General features: G+C 47.4%; 1 protein-coding gene across 1 annotated transcript in view; it reads left to right on the top strand.

Annotated features, from left to right (window-relative positions):
- The first annotated feature begins 6182 nt into the window (after window positions 1-6182).
- Window positions 6183-22731, top strand: part of LOC142309964 (membrane-spanning 4-domains subfamily A member 4A-like) — a 163236-nt gene continuing 146687 nt past the window's right edge. The window contains exon 1 of the mRNA XM_075347437.1: window positions 6183-6282. The gene's annotated coding sequence lies outside the window, so the exon portion shown is untranslated. The remainder of the gene's footprint in view (window positions 6283-22731) is intronic.

Here is a 22731-nt window from a genome sequence, read left to right as displayed (position 1 = left end):
TTGCTGCTTTACTTTCAATGCTGGCTGTATTCCGGCATTGAGAGGAAGTGAGTCATGTTAGCTACAGGAGTCATCACATGACCCTGTGCTACCATGGCAACCACCGAAAGTCACGTGATCATGTCACGTGACTTCCGGTGGGGGCGGAGTAAGTTGACTGTCATGGCGGCGCCCATATACATATCGCTGCCAGATTTTGGCAGCGAAATGTAAGGGGTTAATGGCCGCGGGTGGAAGCGATTCCACCCGCGTCTAGCAGGCACACAGATATGTGTGCGGATCGCCGCCGCCTACCGGCGGCAGGGGGTGGGGCTTACCGACACACGATCCATGATGTACCCAGTACGTCATGGGTCGTTAAGGGGTTAATGTCCTTGGTGATTTTTGTTTCAGTAGCTAGTTTTGCTTGTTTGATTTCTTTTTTACATTTCCTATTGATATCTTTATACTTCTGAAATGCTATTTCTGTATTCTCAGCCTTTAAGATTTGAAACGCCCTTTGTTTTTGTTTAATTATACTTTGTACAGTGTCTTTAAACGCTCAGAGACGGAGATTTCATGACATCTCATTCATTTGGCTTGAACATTTAGTCCATGTTCACATGTAGCATAAATGTTGCTGTTTTTTCTGCTGCTTTTTTTGCACATAAATTCTGCTGTGTGTAACTGTCCAAGCAAAGTGGATGTGATTAAATGAAGAGACGCCGCTGAACTCTGCGGTTTTGGTGCTTTTTTTTTTTCTACAGAGGCTTCTTTGTGGAACTTAAAAAAAAAACCATGGGGAAAACTGCAGATACTGAGTGCAGAATCCAAGCTTTTCTGTACTATAAAAATTCCAAAAAATGCAGCTGCACACCTGCATCAAAAACGCATCTGCTGAATGCCCCTAACTGACAAATGGGTGTGGCTAGAGGTGTGGCGACTTGTCCCTCTTTCTTAAAAGTTGGGAGGTATAATATAACATCCTTAGCCCATTATGACAGAATGAACCCATTATGCCTAAAAATATAAATAACTATAAACTTCATCAATTAAAATTCTAAAATATAAGAAGACGACAAACAATATATTAAACAACCGTGGACTAAAATAGAATCACACTAAAAATTATACAAATAATACCAAATGCATATAATAGAAGTTATTAAAATAGTCCACTAGATGGCAGTGGTGTACACCAAACCCTATGATTAATACAAGTGAACATAACATGACATTTTCTTTATCAAAGGGCAGATTAACCCCTTAAGGATGAAGCCAATTTTGTACTAAATGCCCAGACCATTTTTCGCAATTTTGACCAGTGTTACTTTTTACAAGTTATAACCCTGGAACGTTTCATCGGATCCTGGTGATTCTGAGACATATTGTAATTCAGGATAGTTGTAAATTTAGGACAATATTTTTTGCTTTTATTTATGAAAAAAAACCCAGAACTTTAACGAAAATTTTGCAATTTTCAAACTTTTAATTTTTATGCCCTTAAACCAGAAAGTTATGTCACACAAAATAGTTAATAAATAACATTTCCCACTTGTCTACTTTACATCAGCGCAATTTTTGAAACATCATTTTTTTGGTTAGGAAGTTAGAAGGGGTCAAAGTTCATCAGCAATTTCTCATTTTTTTTCAACAACATTTACAAAATCATTTTTTTAGGGACCACATCACATTTGAGGTGACTTTGAGGGGCCTAGGGGACAGAAAATACCCCAAACTGACACCATTGTAAAAACTGTACCCCTAAAATTGCTCAAAACCACATCCAAGAAGTTTATTAACCCTTCAGGTGCTTCACAGCACCTAAAGCGATGTGGAATGAAAAAAAACAAAAATTATCATTTTACCTAAAAATGTTGCTCTAGCCCCAATTTATTAACTTCTAGAAGAAATAACACTACAAAATGGACCCCATAATTTGTTCCCCAGTTTCGTCTGAGCGTGCTGATACCCCACATGTGGTCAGAAACCTCTGTTTGGACAAATGGGAGGGTCCGGAACAGAAGGAGCAATATTTGAATTTGGGAACACAAATTTGGCTGAAATAGATTGTGGGCACCATGTCACATTTGCAGGGCCCCTAAGGTACCTAAACAGCAGAAACTTCCCACAAGTGACCCCATTTTGGAAACTACACCCCTAAAGGATTTTATTCAGGGATATAGTGAGCATTTTGAACCCACAGATACTTCACAGAATTTGATAACATACCGTCATATTGAAAATTTTCATATTTTTCACAAAAATGTTGCTTTAGCACCAAATTTCTCACTTTTTCAAGAGGAAACACCAAAAAGTGGACCCCACAGTACCTTATCCAATTCCTCATGAGCGCAGTGATATCACACATGTGGCCAAAAACCTCTGTTTGGACAAACGGTACAGCTCAGAATGGAAGGAACACAATTTGAATTTTGGAAAAGTTGAAATAAATTGCAAGCACCATGTTGTATTTGCAGGGCCCTCCTCTATGTCTCTTCCAGGGTTTATCAGAGTGCCTCCTTCTAATTTTTGGCAGCTCTTACACTTAGCACATAGGCTTTATGAGTAAATTTTATTGCTCTAAGTCTAGCTGAGAGAAGGGATAGTTTACCATTATAGGCATATACAGTAGGTACGGAAAGTATTCAGACCCCTTTAAATTAAAAAAAGTTCATTTTTTTTCTCATTAATGTACAGTCTGTATCCCATTTTGTCAGAAAAAAAAACAGGAATGTAAATTTTTGCAAATTTATTAAACTGAAATATCACATGGTCATAAGTATTCAGACCCTTTCCTCAGTATTGAGTGAAAGCACCCTTTTGAGCTAGTACAGCCATGAGTCTTCTTGGGAATGATGCAACAAGTTTTTCACACTTGGATTTGGGGATCATCTGCCATTCTTCCCTCCAGATTCTTTCCAGTTCCGTCAGGTTAGATGGTGAACGTTGGTGGACAGCCATTTTCAGGTCTCTCCAGAGATGCTCAATTGGGTTTAGGTCAGGGCTCTGCTGGGCCAGTCAAGAATGGTCACAGAGTTGTTCTGAAGCCACTCCTTTGTTATTTTAGCTGTGTGCTTAGAGTCAGTGTCTTGTTGGAAGGTGACCCTTCAGCTAAGTCTAAAGTGCAGAGCATTTTGCAAGACGTTTTCTTCCAGGATATCTCTGCACTTGGCAGCATTCACCTTTCCTTCAATTGCAACCAGGCGTCGTGTCCCTGCAGCTCAAACACGGCCCCATAGGATGATGTTGCCACCACCATGTTTCACTGTTGTGATTGTATTGGGCAGGTGATGAGCAATTATCACCAAAAAGTTCTATCTTCACCTCATCAGACCAGATAATCTTATTTCTCATAGTCTGGGAGTCCTTCATGAAACTCTATGCGGGTTTCATATGTCTTGCACTGAGGAGAAGCTTCCATCGGGCCACTCTGCCATAAAAGCCCGACTGGTGGAGGGCTGCCGTGATAGTTTACTTTGTGGAACTTTCTTCCATCTGCCTACTGCATCTCTAGAGCTCAGCCACAGTGATCTTGGGGTTCTTCTTTATCTCTCACCTAGGCTCTTCTCCCACGATTGTTCTGTTTGGCTGGACAGCCAGGTCTAGGAAGAGTTCTGGTGGTCCCAAACGTCTTCCATTTAAGGATTATAGAGGCCACTGTGCTCTTAGGAACCTTGAGTACTGCAGAACTTCTTTTGTAACCTTGGCCAGATCCGTGCCTTGCCACAATTCTGTCTCTGAGCTCCTTGGGCAGTTCATTTGACCTTATGGTTCTCATTTGGTGTGACATGCACTGTGAGCTTTGAGGTCTTATATAGACAGGTGTGTGCCTTTTCAAATCAAGTCCTAACAGTTTAATTAAACACAGCTGGACTTCAGTGAAGAAGTAGAACTATCTCAAGGAGGATCACAATGAAATCAACAGCATGTGACTTAAATATGAGTGTCTGAGCAAAGGGTCTGAATACTTATGACCATCTTATATTTCAGTTTTTCTTGTTTAATAAATTTGCATCTTCGTTTTTTTTTTTTCCTGACAAGATGGGATGCAGAGTGTACATTAATGAGAAAAAAAATAAACTTTTTTGAATTTACCAAATGGCTGCAATGAAATAAAGAGTGAAAAATTTAAAGGGGTCTGAATACTTTCCATACCCACTGTAGGCAAGGCTTCTTTTCTTACAGTCATTGTTGCTGCAACTTAAAACTGATAGACATTTTTCAGGCTACATGTATTAAATTTTATTGTCTGTTAATACTGCTGTTAGCTGCACAGGTAATTTAACATGCGCAAGGCGATTGCTATGGGATGCGAACGTGGACATGCTGCTGATGGCGCACAAATACGTCAAAGTCGTGAGCCAGGTGAAACTGTGCCTACTGCATGAGCACAACAAACACGTTCATCCACAAGACCTACCTTCCTGTCCCACTTTGCAGGGGAGTGCGAGACACCACTTCTGAAGGCTGAACAGTGCATAGGCCTTATCAGGGTTGGAGTCTGAATCTTTTTAAAATCGACACAAAATTTAGTCAGAGGCCCTCCTCTACGTCTCTTGCTGCATATATTACAATTCACCCTTAGAATTCTAGCTAGCCCTTGTACTGAGTGCATACTGTAGCCTTTGCCACTTTTGGAGTCAGACTCTTTGTAATATTACTCCAGAATTGAATCAGAGCCTCTCCTCTACTTCTCTTCCTGGCTATCTTGCAGTAGTTCCTTCTATTTTTTTCCAGCCCTTGCATATAGTGCATGAGCTTTACCAGTCTAGAAGTCTCACTCCTTAGAAATGGTCCAAACATTTTTCTGAGGCTGTCCTATTTGTATCTTCCAGGGGGTATTGCAGTTCCTTCTTCTAATGTTTGGCAGCCCTTCCATAGCCTTTATAAATGTAGCAGTCCCACTACCTAACAATATTAACAGAATGTGTATGAGGCCTTCTTTTATGTCTAATGGGGTCTGGTGGAAAAATGATCAAGTTACCTATTGACTTCCATTATGCTTGTGACGCCCCTGCGGTAACCAGGTGCCACAAAAACAAGGTAACAACAAGGAACCAGCTCGGGTCCAACATGACTGGTCCAGTCAGTACACACACTAGCACACTAGGACATTTACACTCACAACCAGGGTGGGAGACCCCCTTAGAATCAGGTGACAGGGTTGGGCACTGTGAGCTAACAGGTAGCCAACTGGGAAGGGAGGGATGAGACCTGGGGTAGGAGTGAGTGACCTGGGAAGTGTGGCTAATCAGTGGAAGACAGAGCGAGAGAAAGGAAGGAGAGAGGAAGGAGGAGAGGAGTGAGAAGTGAGCAGTAGTAAAAGGACAGGTGTCAAGACAGACAAAGGAATCTTGAGACACAGTGAAAGTAGTAAAGACCCCGCAAAGACCTGAGTAGAAAGATCAGCCACTCAGAGGAGAAAGTAGCTGGAGAGCGAGAGAGCAAGCTCAAAGGACAGAGGGATCCTGTGGGGTGGACATCCAGGGCTCACAGTACTTTGCATGCACGGGGTGCAGATCCCAGAACAGACCAGGACTTCAAGCCATCTGTTAACTCTGCCAGGCGTTTGGGTTTCCAAGACTCATCTGCCACCACTAACATCCGAGGCATCAGCAGCAAAGGGAGGACCTGGACATATTCCCTTAAATAGCCCAAGCTGCCTGAGGCAGGACCCAGACACCAGAAGGACCTCCAGGAGCTCCATGACAGGGAGGACTGATAAATACACCAGCATGCATCGGTGGGAGACTGACACCAGGTTGGCTGGCACAGCTATAAAGGACTCGGGCGCACTAGGGATCCAGCACGTCTCCATGGTGCGAACCCAGTAAGTAAAAACAATCAAACTGCACTCCCCTGTCTGGACTGATTTATTGCACTGCACCTCCATGTTAACCCTTCACCTACCCCTGGGGAAAAGTCCTGCTTGCAGAGGGCTGCACCATCCATGCTGCCCCCATCCATCATCCCAAACGGGAACCCGCAGTGACGGCCCTACGAGCACCTGAGCAATATAAATTGCTCATCTTGAGATACGAGCATTTTTAGTGTTCACCCATCACTATTCAGCAAATAACAGTTGGAGTTCAGGTGGCAACAGTCATATCTGGATAAGACTGATATGACTGTATATTCGCTGAATATTTATTGCTGTTCAAAGGTTGGATTTCCCTTTTTTCTGGCTGGGCGGGATTAACATCACTCTGGAAAACAGTAAAACTAGAAACAAGATCAGATACCATTATTGTGAGCAAGTACTTTCTCACTAAGAAGACACCAAGTAGAAAACACCTTAATGTGAGTAAACTGTATCTGTGTACGTAGATACAATGTATCAATTTTAGTATATATCTGTGATTCTGATATATTCCAAAATATTGTTCAAAACTATATTTTGTTAACCTAAATGTAATTAAACCAGGCACTCCATTTTTTTGAAATTTAGAATAAATTTTAATTGTTCACAGCAAACAGTTCAGTCAGTTGACGTTTCAGTCATTAGGCTGACCTTCCCACTTTTTTTCTATGTGACATAAACAGTTGTTTCCACTCCTCATTTTGGTTCTACATTCCTCAGATACAGTATATGCGATTGTTTCTCATTTTCTTCATTGATCTTATGGTTTTTCCAAACTACCCAACACAGCTAGTTTATCTGATGAAGGTCAGCCTAATGACCGAAACGTCAACTGACTGAGCTGTTTACTGTGAACAATTAAATTTTTTTCTAAATTTAAAAAAAATGGAGTTCCTGGTTTAATTACATTTATCTTTACGGAGTTGGACCCTACCAGAGAACCTATCTCTTCGCACAGAAGTGCCGTGTTAACTCTTTTTGATATTTTGTTAACCTGTCTTACGAGTCTGTGCAAATTTTATGTAAATAAAGGAAAAGGAAATGTAGTTTTTGGAAAAAAAATAATAATGATAGTTAAATTAGTATATTACTACACTAGATCATCGGTTGCATAAAAATCTCATACATGATGTTATAGGTATAATTTAGTTTTATCCCCAAGAACATTTCAGTTGGGTGACTCCATCATTTTCTTAGCCCTCCGACAGTATACTGCACTCTAGTGGTAACTACTAGATTCAGTCCTTTCTATGTTTTCAATTTTTAATTAAAAATAAGTCTTAGAGATAACAGTGTAGATGAAAAAGTCCTGTTCTGCATATTCACATCACTTAGAGACTGTAAACCTTAATTATTTTATTTATTAGGCCCCCAGCAGAAGCCCCATCCTAAGGCTATGCTCACATGTCCAGTAATCATCCGTCAGAATGGATCCAGCAGTAATATGGTGGCAAAAAGTTCTGCAAACACAACTTTTTTGTCCATTTTAAAAGTGATTTTTGCAGGATCCGTATTTCTAACATGGGAGTCTATGGAAAACGGATCTGTTAACTGATTGTTGCTTAGCCATCCGTTTTTATTGCATTTGTAAAGGATATGTTTTTTTCTTACTGGATTAGTTTCAAATGGGAGATAAATACCGTATTTTTCATTTTATAAGATGCACCAGATTATAAGAGGATTTAATTTAGAGGAGGAAAATAAGAAAAAATAATTTAATGTTAAAATGAGGATCCGTCTTACAGTCCTAGTGCGACTTAATCCTGATCCTTACCACGGGAAACGGCGGTGGTGGACAGGTTCAGGAAAGTCACAGGAGGCAGAGCGATGATGCGGGCTCAGAGGAGGGGGTGTTGTGCTCAGCACGGTCGGTGATACTGTGGTCTCAAGGGTGTCACAGTGGGGGGGTGATCTGCCGGAGGATCGCAGGGGTGACACTGGAGTGGAGCGACTCAGGAGGGTCACAGGACGAGGTGTCTCGGCAGCAGGTACCATTGATCTGAATGAGCTATGTTGAATACCCTTTATATGGCTTACCGGGGCGGCGGTGGTGGAGCACGTTCATAGGAGGCAGGGTCACAGGATGCGCTTGGGGGTGTCACGGAGGGTGCCATTGATCTGCGGGTGGACTGCCGAGGTGTCCCAGGACGTTGTGTCTCGGCAGCAGATGCATTGAACTGACTGCGGGCTCCATTGAATCGCCTACAGTTGATGAGCTGGACTTCAAGAAAATGGCCATGGAGGTGGCGTGAGCCTAGATAGGACTCCGTGGCCATTTTCTTGACGTCCATCATGTCAATCTGCGCAAGCGCTGCCTCTGCGCCATTTTCTTGAAGTTCATTGTGTCAACAGCGGACGATTCAATGCAGCCTGCAGTTGGCTCTATGCACCCACCGCCGAGACACCCCGCCCTGTGAAACCCACAGATCAATGGCACCCGCCGCAACACCCTCAAGTGTGTCCTGTGACTCTGTCTCCATCACCACCTCCCCGGTAAGGTGAGTGTGTCTTACAATCTAGAAAATTGTAGCAGTAAATAATCAGTTACCTGATGTGTTTTCAATAGACTCCCAGGTTAAAAAAAAAATCTTCCAAAAATACATTTTTTCTAAGCAGACAAAAGTTGTGTCTGCACAACTTTGTTGCCAACGGATTGCTGCTAGGTCCTTTGTAACAGATAGTTTCTAAACATGTAATCGGGGTAGGGGCGCAAGGCTCATTTGGTGTGGGGGGGTAGGGGCGCAAGGCTCATTAGGTGTGGGGGGGTAGGGGCGCAAGGCTCATTTGGGGGGGGGTAGGGGCGCAAGGCTCATTTGGGGGGGTTGGGGCGCAAGGCTCATTTGGTGTGTGTAGGGGGGTAGGGGCGCAAGGCTCATTTGGTGTGTGGGAGGGTAGGGGCGCAAGGCTCATTTGGTGTGTGGGAGGGTAGGGGCGCAAGGCTCATTTGGTGTGTGGGGGGGTAGGGGCGCAAGGCTCATTTGGTGTGTGGGAGGGTAGGGGCTGGTAGAAGACTTGAGCTCTCATGCAGAGAGGCTGATGCTGGGAGGAGAGAGGCTGATGCTGGGGGAGGCTGAGGCTGGGGTAGGCTGGGAGGAGAGAGGCTGATGCTGGGAAGAGAGAGGCTGATGCTGGGAGGAGAGAGGCTGATGCTGGGGGAGGCTGAGGCTGGGGTAGGCTGGGAGGAGAGAGGCTGATGCTGGGGACAGAAAAGGCTGATGCTGGGAGGAGAGAGGCTGATGCTGGGAGGAGAGAGGCTGATGCTGGGGGAGGCTGAGGCTGGGGTAGGCTGGGAGGAGAGAGGCTGATGCTGGGAGGAGAGAGGCTGATGCTAGGGACAGAAAAGGCTGATGCTGGGAGGAGAGAGGCTGATGCTGGGGACAGAAAAGGCTGATGCTGAGAGGAGAGAGGCTGATGCTGGGGACAGAGAGGCTGATGCTGGGGACAGAGAGGCTGATGCTGGGGACAGAGAGGCTGATGCTGGGATGAGAGAGGCTGATGCTGCGGGTAGAGAGGCTGATGCTGGGATGAGAGAGGCTGATGCTGCAGGTAGAGAGGCTGATGCTGGTGCAGCATGGGGGATGGAGCACGATGGGTGGTGCGCAGCATGGGGGATGGAGCATGTTTGGGAGTGCGCAGCATGGCGGATGGAGCACGTTTGGGAGTGCGCAGCATGGCGGATGGAGCACGTTTGGGAGTGCGCAGCATGGCGGATGGAGCACGTTTGGGAGTGCGCAGCATGGCGGATGGAGCACGTTTGGGAGTGCGCAGCATGGCGGATGGAGCACGTTTGGGAGTGCGCAGCATGGCGGATGGAGCACGTTTGGGAGTGCGCAGCATGGCGGATGGAGCACGTTTGGGAGTGCGCAGCATGGCGGATGGAGCACATTTGGGAGTGCGCAGCATGGCGGATGGAGCACGTTTGGGAGTGCGCAGCATGGCGGATGGAGCACGTTTGGGAGTGCGCAGCATGGCGGATGGAGCACGTTTGGGAGTGCGGAGTATGGCGGATGGAGCACGTTTGGGAATGCGCAGCATGGCGGATGGAGCACGTTTGGGAGTGCACAGCATGGCGGATGGAGCACGTTTGGGAGTGCACAGCATGGCGGATGGAGCACGTTTGGGAGTGCGCAGCATGGGAGATGGAGCACGATGGGGGGTGCGCAGCATAGGGGATGGAGCACGATGGGGGGTGCGCAGCATAGGGGATGGAGCACGATGGGGGGTGCGCAGCATAGGGGATGGAGCACGATGGGGAGTGCGCTGCATGGGGGATGGAGCACGATGGGGAGTGCGCTGCATGGGGGATGGAGCACGATGGGAAGTGCACACCTCCCCCCAACACACACACGCGCGTGCACTGCACAACACACCACACACACACACAGACACCCACACACACAGACAACGCTGCACACACACAACACCCAACACACAAACACCGCTGCACACACAAATATACGCACATACCGCACAACACACACATTGCACAAAACATACCTCCCCCCAAAACACACCACACCACACACAAACCGCGCAACACACACACACACAACGCTACAGACACACAGCGCTCCACAAACAACGCAACACACGCAACACACATACAACACCGCTCTCACCCCCCGCCACACCCAGACAACACCCAGAACATGTACAGCGCCCTACACAAACACTTGGTAACTACACACAACAACATCTATATATATATATATAACAAAAATCATACATGAACTACACAATACGTAAATTCTAGAATACCCGATGCGTAGAATCGGGCCACCTTCTAGTATATAATATCTACCTAATTTAAAATGCACAAAGCATGCGGTCAGTGATAGGAAAGTGGACGTGCCGCTGATGGTGCATGCAGAGGCCGAGGCCATTGGCCAGGTGAAACTGTGCCTGCTGCAGGAGCACAACCAACACAATCATCCATGAAACCTAGTTTCCTGTCCCACTCTTGAAGCTAGTTTAGTGTAAACACGTGGTCGGTTGAATGGCAGATAATGCTTACAGTATGTTTACCTGCACCACCCTGTCTTCCACACAGTCCAGTCTCAATAGCCAAGAGTCTGGACCACATAATCCTGACCCTGATCCTCCTTCCCCCTACCATGGCAAGTCTCGGGAGACAAGTGACCCCACACTCAGAGACTCCGAGGAGCTCTTCATATTTACATTTATTGATTCTTATAATAAAACAAGAGCAAAAGGAGTTTTTGGTGCAATTAGAAAGTTATTTTATTAATAATAAATAGTAGGACTGTTACGGTTGCTGCGAGCACTGGAGACTATGTCCAGATTTCTTGCTACTGCACATGTGCGAGCGCTGGAGACTAAGTCCAGATTTCTTGCTACTGCACATGTGCGAGCGCTGGAGACTAAGTCCAGATTTCTTGCTACTGCACATGTGCGAGCGCTGGAGACTAACTCCAGATTTCTTGCTACTGCACATGTGCGAGCGCCGGAGACTAAGTCCAATCTTGGAGCCATTGCACATGTGCGGGTGACATCATCGCTGACACGAGGTCACATGTCTCTGACACCTTCTATGCCGATTGGTTGCTGGTCATGTGCTTGTGACGTCTTGCTCGGTGATAGGCCAGCATGACGTCACTCCTGTCGTTCTGGAAGCGGATTGGCTCTGGTGTCCTCCATCTTGGATGAGGCACAGAGTCTATATAAGACCCTGACACACGCCGCATGGTGCTCAGTCCTCTTGGTTCATGCATATGAGTAGACGCTCTGTGCGCGTTCCTCTAGGCATTCCTCTGTCTATGCTAGGTGAGCGCTACCGGCAGGGTAGCGTTCTTATACCTTACAGCTTCGGCTGCTGTCCGTATCCTTACCTCTTAGGGGAGCAGACATAGGCAGGTGCCTGAGGCACATGGTCTGGCTGGGCCTTGTGATTGTACTCGTAGGTGGACGTTGCCGCTAGGGTAACGTTCCTTATACTGCGTCTGGCAGTTGTTCGTATCCTCGCACACTAGGGGAGCGAACAGAGGTAGGAGCTTTGTGCGGCTTACGCTGCTGTTCGTCTCTTTTGCACCACTAGAAGAGCGGACCTAGGCAGGTGCCATATCTAGTGGTTCGTGTCCTCGCACACTAGTGGAGTGAACGCAGGTAGGAGCTTTGTGCGGCTTACGCTGCTGTTCGTCTCTTTTGCACCACTAGAAGAGCGGACCTAGGTAGGTGCCATTTCGCACACATTGCCTTTGTCTCTGTGATTATTAACAGAGATCATTCCACACACCCTCCAAGTAAGGGAGGAATTGCTTTACTTTCTTATTATATCCTTCTGTGAGTTAACAGAGGTATTGCACTCTGCCATAGTCTGCAGCAAAGTCTTTGCACGGTGGACCCTGACTGTCTGATACTCCTTTCGGTTATTATCAGACAGCCCCCCGTAACAAGGACAATACATATATAGAAAGGACGTTTCAAGCATACGGTTAGGGAATAAATGCTAAGGTCCCATAGACCACAATTGTAAAAAAAAATATATATTCAGTGAGATGGGATATAACAAAAACAACCCAAAAATGTTAGAACCCAGGAAAGACGCTAGTAAAAGCTTGTAGGTGGCAAAACCATTTCAAGTGGAGATGGGCTACGTATCATATATCAGCATATTAGCATGTGTCGCAATAGCCCGTATCCAGGAGTAGATTATAAAGCCAAATTCAGCGCTTACCTAATACAATGGTGGTTCAGGGGAGCCAGACCAGAGGGGAACCTGCGACGGCCGTTTCGCGGTACGGGACCACTTCTTCTTCTTCTGATGTCCTTTTTATATATGTATTGTCCCACTATTTATTATTAATAAAATAACTTTCTAATTGCACCAAAAACTCCTTTACCTCTTGTTTTATTACATGTTATTGTAGTGTGCTGTCTCGTGGCCATACTGGAGGGTCATTTTATACCCTATACCAGTATAACCTATATGAGACTTTAAGGTATAACCATGAGGCTCCTTGTTTGGATATTTATTGATTCTTGCCTCTTGCCCTACATGTTTCAAGAGGGATATGAGGAGATTGTGCATAATGATGTCCAAATATGTGAATAGCCGATCAGAAGAAGACGATGGTGGGGAACGGCAATTTGTTTCTCAAGAGGTTGATGATGATGATGATGATGAGACACAGTTGCTAACAGGGGATGTTGTTAAGTGAACAAGTCAGGAGGATCAAAGTGCAGAAGTGGAAGACGAGGTTGTTGGCAATGAAGTCACTGACCCAACCTGGGAAGGAAAACGGAGAGCGAGGACTGCAGTGAAGAAGAGGGATCCACAGTACGTCATCAGGCAGGAAAAGGCAGTGGGGTGGCCAAAGAGAGAAGGCGATCGCTACTCAGTCATCAATGGAGAATGTGTCAGCGCATGGCTCCTGGGATTCTCATGAGCTTACTCCTTAATTCTGTCTGTTAATTAATGGGTAGCTCCCTGAATGTTTGAAAGTTCATTAGCAAACGATGTGTAGAACTTTCTCAATGTATGAAGATAGTTGCCAGAAAATATTTTTTTTGTTATACAATTTGATAATTATGATTTTAATGGAAAATGAATTTCTGAATATTCATTTAATGTTGGCAAAATGTTCTTGGATTGTAAGTCGTTGCACTGTAAATGTACATTTGTGTAAATACATATTTTACTGCATATGTCATAACTTAGCACGGAATATATATTAGTTATAAAATATCTAAGATACATAAATACTGAAAGTATAAAAATATAGAATAAGGAAATGATAGACTTGTAATGCTGTTCATTGGTAAATATCAGTAAAGAAAATCATATATTGAGCTGGATATTTTTTTTTGTGGATTGCACAGCCTTGGTAAAGCTGAGTGTGGGACTCCATAACGATTTGGGATGAATACACAATGAGCTGGATTATACACAAAAGATTGTTCCCCACATGCGGGAAGTTCCCAGACCAAGTATTAGGTGTTCCCCATTCTAGCGATTTGTTTTTGATTTGCCGCTGGAGGAAACACCAGGGTAACAATACATCAGAAAGCCATGGTACTAGGAAGAGGGGAGTGAGGTCCCCTCCTAACACTCACCTGAGGCTGATCATTGCACTCCCTAACGTACCTAGTTGGGTGCTTCTGCTTGTACGCCATCACGTGCCCATAATGTGCTTTGGCTCTCATTGGCCCTGACCTCACCCTGACTAGTGAAGGCTAGCAAGACGCTAGTCTCACTACTGTAATAGGACAACATGAGGTAGGAAAGACAAACACGTAGGGAAAAACAAAAAATAACACTCCAGCAGGAACTTTTCAGCTGCAACTAAAGCAACAACATAGCTTTCTCCAGAGACTGGCTCCTTCCAAGTGACCAGTAGAGGTATGAGGTATGAGTTATAACCGGCATAGGAAGGAGTGAGGATTTGATACTTATAGCAGAAAAGTGTGGCTGCAGCTGATTTTACAACTACGTGTCAGATCCCTGCAGTATAGCAATGAAGAATCTTAACCCCTTCAGTACCAAAAGGAATTAATACGCTCCAACTCAGGGTAAACGACGAATGGGCACTAAAGTGGATCTGCAATCAACAACATCTGTGACCTTTTGATCCCATATCCTACCAAGATCACATCAGGCTGTGACACACTCTTGACTTTACCCCCGCCCCACTTCTACGAGGGGCCTCTGGACTCTCAGGACCAGGTTTCTCCGGATGAGACACATGGAAGAAATGCACCAACCTACTGGCATTAATATCCGATGCTGGTGCCCACATCCTTTCTTCTGGACCATAACCCTTCCAATGTACCAGATATTGGAGAGAACAGCAAACAAAATGAGAATCCACGATTCTGGCCACCTGAAACTCTAAATTACCATCAAGAATAACTGGAGGTGATGGTAAGGGTGATCACTCCAAAGACGGAACATATTTCTTGAGCAAGGATCTGTGAAAAACATGGATTTTATGTGCTTGAGGTAGCTCAAGAAGAAAGGCCACAGGATTAATAATGGCAATTACTTTGTATGGACCAATGAAGCTAGGACCTAGTTTCTAAGAAGTGTTCCACTTTATATTTCTCGTGGAAAGTCACACACAATCATTCACATACAGGTCCAGACCTGATAAACATCTTTTATCAGACATGCGCTTCTATCTGTTCCCCATAACTTTTAGATTGTTTTGTATCCCTGGACATACAGAAGAGTGACAAAGAAAACCGTTCCTCCTCAGGAACCACAGAAGACCTGCATTACAGAAAGCACAGAACTAAAGGGTACTTTACACGCTGCGATATCGGTACCGATATCGCTAGCGAGCGTACCCGCCCCCGTTGGTTGTGCGTCACGGGCAAATCGCTGCCCGTGGCGCACAACATCGCTAACACCTGTCATACGGACTTACCTTCCCTGCGACATCGCTGTTGCCGGCGAACCGCCTCCTTTCTAAGGGGGTGGTTCGTGTGGCGTCATAGCGACGTCACACGGCAGCCGTCCAATAGCAGAGGAGGGGCGGAGATGAACGGCTGGAACATGCCGCCCACCTCCTTCCTTCCTCATTGCCGGTGGACGGAGGTAAGGAGATGTTTAGAAATCCAGCTCACCCATGCCTGACTTCACCGTGCTTCAGTCTCGGATATTGGCCCTGCCCTGGCTGCACAGCAATAAATGAATGAAGTAATCCAGCTGAGTGTTCATGGTGATTTATTCAGTGCAGTACAGACAATTCACAGAGACGTTAACGCGTTTCTGGCTTGACGCCCTTAATCATAACATCATGTTAACACTCAGCTGGATTACTTCATTCATGTAAGGAGATGTTCGTTGCTCCTGTGGTGTCACACATAGCAATGTGTGATGCCGCAGGAACGAGCAACAACATCGCTACTGACCCGACAACGATTTTTGGTAAATAAATGACCTCTCGCAGACAAATGATTTTTGCCTCTTTTGCGATCGTTTAAGGTCGCTCCAGCGTGTCACACGCTGCGATGTTGCTAACGGCACTGGATGTGCGTCACAAACACCGTGACCCCGACGATATCTCGTTAGCGATGTCGCAGCGTGTAAATGGCCCTTAAAGGTAAAAGTCGTATGAACCAAAAAATGGTGACCTATCAGTAGACTCATTGCGCCAATTGTTTAATCCAAATTCAGCCAAGGGTATGAAAGATGAGCGATCTTTCTGATTTTCAGACACAAAACATCTAATGCACATTTCTAGACTTTGATTCAGACATTCTGTTTGACCATTCAATTGAGGATGGAAAGCCAAAGAAAAGGATAGATGTATCTACAGACGAGTAAAAAATTCTTTCCAAAATTTATATACAAACTGGGTTCCTCAATCTGACTCCAGACCAGAGAGAACACCGTGAAGCTTCATGATCTCTGTGATAAACACTTGAGCTAAAGTTTTAGCATTAGGAAGAGCAGGTAAGGCAATGAAGTGCACCATTTTACTAAACCTATCCATCACTACTAAAATAACAGTTTGTCAAGTGGATAAAGGAAAGTCAGTAATAAAATCCATGAATAAATGTGTCCATGGTCTATCAAGTATAGGGTCTTAGCACGTGCACAAACATTATAGGTAGATACAAACTTGACCACACCCTGATGCAACCTTAGCCACCAAAAATAACGAGAAAGGAGGTCAAATATTGCTTTACTACCTGGATGACCTGCAATAACCAAGTTATGATGCTCCCCTAAAATCTTGAGGCACAAATATAATTGCACAAATAGTTTCCTTGAAGGATGAACAGCAGGGACATCCCCCTGAGCCTTCAAGCCAGGACGTCACAGGTACTGCAACAACACACCCCACACCCCGGTTAGGAACATCAATGTCAGACACAAACCCTTGTTGCCTCCCTCCAGGGGCTGATGTCCACACCAGGTGGGGTGGAGCCAGGCAGTTGGCTCCTCCCACCGAGGAGTTCACAGTCCTGGAGGCGGGAGAGAAGGACAGACAGTCAGATAGAGAGCAGTTAGTGAAAAGGAGAAGAGAGTGAAGGAAGGAAGTGGTAGTGGAGGAACTGACTGGCCGTGTCCGGGTACGTGGCCCGGGCACCTGACAGCAAGGTTGGCAGACGGTGGTGACCGTCTGCAGGAGAGGCCGATTGACGCACAACCGTAAGGACCGGGGTCGGGCGGTGGCCCGCCGGTACCGGATCGGGGAGCGAAGAGAAGCCAGCACCATCCGGCAGGGCCTACGGACCCCGACCAGGCTAGGAGTCGCCGTTAAACCGGTCAAATCCGTCAGCGACGGGAACCTCCAGGGTTTCCCAGCAGCAAAGACCCAATTGAAGGCAACCGCCCAAACCGTGAGGGGGAGAAAGCTACCGCCAGAGCTGGAGCTCCCAGGGCCAGAGCCTGCGGGCAAACAGGGGCTCCCTTAGCCAACTTACCGCTGGGGAGCGGGTTACCGATGGGAAGCCATCGGGGCCGAGAACATAACACAGGTGCAGGGAGAGACAGTTACCGCCAACCTACCGGGAGTGACCGTCGCAGCCGTCTGTGGGACTCGTCCATCCAGCCGTTTGTTTTACCAGAGACTCCGTGTGCGTTACTGGCTGAGTAAGTACCACCGTGCTGTCTGGCACTGCGCTGCCCCGCGACCCTGCACCTGGCCAGGCCCCGCCATTCACCTTACAGACAACAACTCCGGGCCCCGGGACTACCAAAATCCCCCTACCCACGGAGGGGAGGAAAACATCCAAGCTGCTCCCTGTCATCGCTCCCGGGATCCCCGTACAGAGCAGCGGTGGTGCCCCAACCTCACCACACACCGTGGGTGGCGTCACAAACCGACATCCCAAACACCAACAAACCACCCCTTTCACTCACGGGCGAGGAACGCCGCTCGAGTCCCTGGATCCGGCCCACCGCTCGAGCCACCGAGCAGCAGCAGCGCCAGACCCGAGCGTGGTGAGCGCAGCGCCCCGCCGCCCGCGACACACACATCGCTGTGTGTGAAGCCGCAGGAGCGAGGAACATCTCCTACCTGCGTCCTGCGGCTCACGCCAGCTATGCGGAAGGAAGGAGGTGGACGGGATGTTTACGTTCTGCTCATCTCCGCCCCTCCACTTCTATTGGCCAGCTGCCGTGTGATGTCGCTATGACGCCGCACGACCCGCCCCCTTAATAAGGAGGCGGGTCGCTGGCCAGAGCGACGTCGCAGGGCAGGTGAGTGCATGTGAAGCTGCCGTAGCGATAATGTTCGCTACGCCAGCAATCGCAAGATATCGCAGCTGTGACGGGGGCGGGGACTATCGCGCTCGGCATCGCAAGCATCGGCTTGCGATGTCGCAGCGTGCAAAGTGCCGCTAAGAGGCACAGAGTTGATAGTAAACGTAAGGATAGGTTTTGCCAGAGTACTACCAGAGAAACCATGAGTTTAGGCAAATTGAGCATTCACTATATTGGTCCCTGCCCCACTTTCCAAAATAAAAGAAATAATTTAAGTTTTCATACCTATAACAATATCTGCAGGTAGGACAAACTGAGATGCCCGTGTCACGCTAGGTACGGGAAAGTACCAAGCGAATGGCGAAAGGTAAAGGGAAACCCTTTGTCTAGGGAAGGGAGACATGGTGACCTCTGACCAAGCTTACCACTGCGCCCTGGATTCCCTCACCCCCCTATATAGGTACCTATGCGCCCAGCCGAATACCTGACCCTAGGCTGACCCTGATCTGGGCTATAGGTAGGAAGCGGATGAGTTGAGTTATTCGTCAACCCTACTAAGCACTAAAGGAAACACAGGGATAACAAAAAAGGGAAAACTACAAACAACTTATCTCTAGTTGACTCAGGGAGAGAAGCTGCAACAACCACCAAGATTCTCCTGATGTATGCAAGCCGCTTGCTTGCATTGAGGACTTCATAAAGATGTATCAAATATGACCAGCACCGAGTAATAGGAAGTGAAGGTATATATAGACAAGGACAGTACTGATAAATAGCAGCTGACAGGCTGAACAACGCCACAGGGTCCTAAAGGGAAATGGATGAAAACCAAGCAAGAAAGATAGGTCAGGAAGCAGTTTGTGTATCCAAACAATGTGACCTTCTATAGCCGGACAACAATGGACTGTCTTTTACCCATAACTACATATGGGGGAGATATATATTGCCAAGCTGTAATGTCCACACAGCCTGGGATCAAAAGGTATTCCGACAAATTATTTTTTAGTTTAAGTACTGATGCACAGGCATCAATGAAATTAGCTTTTTGACGGCAAAATAAACTGACCCCCATCTTGCGCTTCCCAGGTGAACCAGATCGAGGAAAAACGCACTTTAACTGCATGGCTTCATCTGGAACCACTGGAAAGCTTTTACCCCAGGGAGATCTATAGAAAAATGGGTGAACATAGGTCTATCACTGAGGTATCTATCAATTTAGATGGCTAAAACATTGGTAGCCTCTAAAAACTCAGGCGCTTTGTACATAGCCAGGGCATTTTTTAGCTTTCCAGAAAAATCTTGACAAAAATGGCTTCTGAGGGCGGAGTCATTCCACCTAGTTTCAGTGGCTCATCTGCGGAACTCCGAACAAAAATCCTCCACTGACAAAACCCGCAACTGAAGTCTACATAGCTTGGAACCAGCAAGGGAGACATGGTCCGGATTATTATAAATAACACGAGGGCCATAAAAAACTCGTCTATTGACAGAAAAAACTGAGAATCGATCGGAAGGGACAAGGCCCAGGACTGGGGATCTCTTTGCAGGAATAAGACCACAATATCCACCAGTTGTGCCTCACTCCCTGAGGAAAGAGGACAAAATTTTAAATAGAGTTTACAAGCTTACCTGAAAACCAAAAATGTATCCCTCCCTCAAGAAATCCTTTCTGGGAGGGCTATGCTGGGTTCTGGTTCAGTCTGGCTGCTAGCTGATACCTATAAACCTACAATCTGCGGTAGCTGCTGCACAACCTGTGAACGCAGATACGTCACTTCTATCGATAACCTCTGTACTTGTTGTGTCGCTGGCGGCGGGGCGCTGCGCTCGCTAACGCTCGGGTACGGCGCTGCTGCTGCTCGGTGGCTTGAGCAGTGGGCTGGATCCGAGGACTCGAGCGGCGCTCCTCTCCCGTGAGTGAAAAGGGGGGTTGGTTTGTTTGGGGAGTTAGTCCGTGACGCCACCCACGGGTTGTGGTGAAGATGGGCACCACCGCTGCTGGTGACGGGGATCCCGGGAGCGATGTTAGGGAGCAGCTGGGATGTTGCTTTCCCCCTCCATGGGTAGGGGTTGGTGGTCCCAGGGCCCGGTGGTGAGACGGGGAGGCAGGGTGGGTGAGGTGCAGGGTTGCAGGGACAGCACGGCGCGGTGCCGGATGGCACGGGTGTACTCACTCAGCAAGAGATGCACAAAGTCTCCGGTAAACCAAACGGCTGGATGGACGGGTCCCGCAGCCGGCTGCAGTGTCCCTCCCCGGACATATGATGGCGGCTGTCTTTCCCTGCACCTTTGTATACTGTCTTGACTATGATGGATCCCCAATCGTAGTCCGCTCCCCGGTGTATGGATGCCAGAGGAGCCCGTTCTGCCCGCAGGCGCTGGCCCTTGGGTCTCTAGCCGTTGGCAGTGGCTGTATACCCTCACGGTGCGGACGGTTGCCTTCTAACAGGTCTTTGGTAGTTTGGAAATCCCTGGGGTTCCTGTCACACTCAGATTTGACTGTTGACGGCGGCTCCAAGCCTAGTCGGGGTCCGATGGCCCTGCCTGTGTGTGCTAGCTTCACTTCGCTCCCCGGTCGGTACCGGCGGGCCACCGCCCGACCCCGGTCCTACGGTTCCGCATTGATCCACCACTCCTGCAGACAGCCACCACCGTCTGCCAACCTTGCTGTCAGTGCCCGGGCCACAAACCCAGACACTCTCCACTTTACTCCTCTCACTTCAACCTCCTGAACTCATCTGTCACTTTTCCTGCCTCCAGGCCTGTGAACTCCTTGGTGGGTGGGGCCAACCACCTGGCTCCGCCCCACCTGGTGTGGACATCAGACCCTGGATGGAGGCAACAAGGATTTTGTGTCTGGCTAATGTAACTGTCTGGTGGGGTGGGGGTGTGTGTGTGTGTTACCTGTGACGACCTGGCTAGTCCAGGGCGCCACAGTTGTGCAAGACCTGTGACTGGATTAATATTAGAATTTTATGGCTAGCTATAATGTCACAATGTGACTGCACCTGTCACGCCAGGTCCAAGAGTACACCCGGTGAGTAGCGTAGGACAGTAGAAACACCAGTGTAATAATACAATGGACGGCCCTGGTGCTAGAGAGGAGTGGGGTTACCTCCTAACACTCACCTGAGGCTGATCACTGCACCCCCTAATGTCCCTAAATGGGTCCTTCTTCTCATGCGCCCATCACATGCCTAGTCCCTCACTGGCCCTGAACTCACCCTGACTAGTGAAGGCCAGTGAGACACAAGTCTTGCTAATGCAATAAAGCAACACGAAGTAGGAAAGACAAACAGGTAGGGAAAGACACAAAAATAACACCCCAGCAAAAACTTCTCAGTTGCAACTAAAGTGACACTTCAGCTTTCTACAAAGACTGACTCCATCAAAGTTGACAGCATAGTGTTATGAGCTATAGCCATCATAGGAAAGAGTGAGGAATGTATACTTACAGCAGAAGGGAGTGGCTGCAGCTGAGATTACAACTATCTGTTAGATCCCTTCAGGATAGGAATGAACTTTAACCCCTTCAGTACCAGAAGAAATTAAATACACACCAACTCAGGGTAAATGACGAGTAGTTACTAAAGCAGCTTTGCAATTAATAACTTTCTGTGACCTTCTAATCTCAGATCCCTCTGAGATCACATCAGGCTGCGATACATTCGTGACACCGGTCAGCAGTGCTGCAGCAGTGCTTGCAAGTGCCAGATCACCGATGGGTGTGCGACGTGCCCACATGCTGGAACTCCACATTACACATGTTGGCCAGGGTTTGTAAGCAGCAGTGGACAGTAGTTGAAAATACCAACTACAATATGCCTGTCGGTATTCTGGTCATTCTCCGCACATAAAAATGGACGAGTGGCCATGGATATGAAGTTCTACGAAACTTTGAGGAATCAACCAGGAAAGAAAAATGTTCTTTTTACTACCTAGTGTAAATGTTGCTACCATCTCAACAGGTCACAATAGCCGGCAGACTGTAAAGGCTGCTTTACACGGTACGACCGATTGTGCAATTTCACAATCGATCGTACCCGCCCCCGTCCTTTTTGCGTCACGGGCAAATCGCTGCCCATGGCGCACAAAGTCGGTAACCGCCGTCACACGCACTTACCTCTCGTGCGACCACGCTGTGGGCGGCGAACGTCCACTTCCTGGAGTGGGAGGGACGTTCGGCGTCACAGCGACGTCACACGGCCGCCGGCCAATGGAAGCGGAGGGGCGAAGATGAGCGGGACGTAAACATTCCGCCCACCTCCTTCCTTCACATAGCCGGCGGCGGCCGCGTGACGCAGGTGAGCTGCTGTTCATCGTTCCCGGGGTGTCACACGGAGCGGCGTGTGCTACCACGGAAACGATGAACAACTAAATTAAACGATATTATGGAACCTAGTGAGCAGTACACGACTCACGATTTGTGAGCGATACTGCGTCGCTAGGAGGTGTCACACAGGCCGGCATTGCCAGCGATGCCGGATGTGCGTCACAAAAACCGTGACCCTGACGATCTATCGCACGATAGATTGTCTGGTGTAAAGCAGCCTTAAGGCCTTTATGTGCCATGAATTGCGATTGACAATAATCAGGAGCACCACACAATCATGATCTCAGGTTTCCAATGGGGTTAAAGAAGGAGCCTCCCCACACTCTGTTAACCATCTAGATGCCATAGTCACTATTGACAGCAGCATTTAAGGGGTTAAAG

Source organism: Anomaloglossus baeobatrachus, chromosome 5 (assembly GCF_048569485.1).
Source record: "Anomaloglossus baeobatrachus isolate aAnoBae1 chromosome 5, aAnoBae1.hap1, whole genome shotgun sequence".
In the NCBI taxonomy this organism is placed as follows: Eukaryota; Metazoa; Chordata; class Amphibia; order Anura; family Aromobatidae; genus Anomaloglossus; species Anomaloglossus baeobatrachus.
The sequence above is the reverse complement of the archived record's forward strand: the minus strand, read 5'-3'. Positions and strand labels throughout refer to the sequence as shown.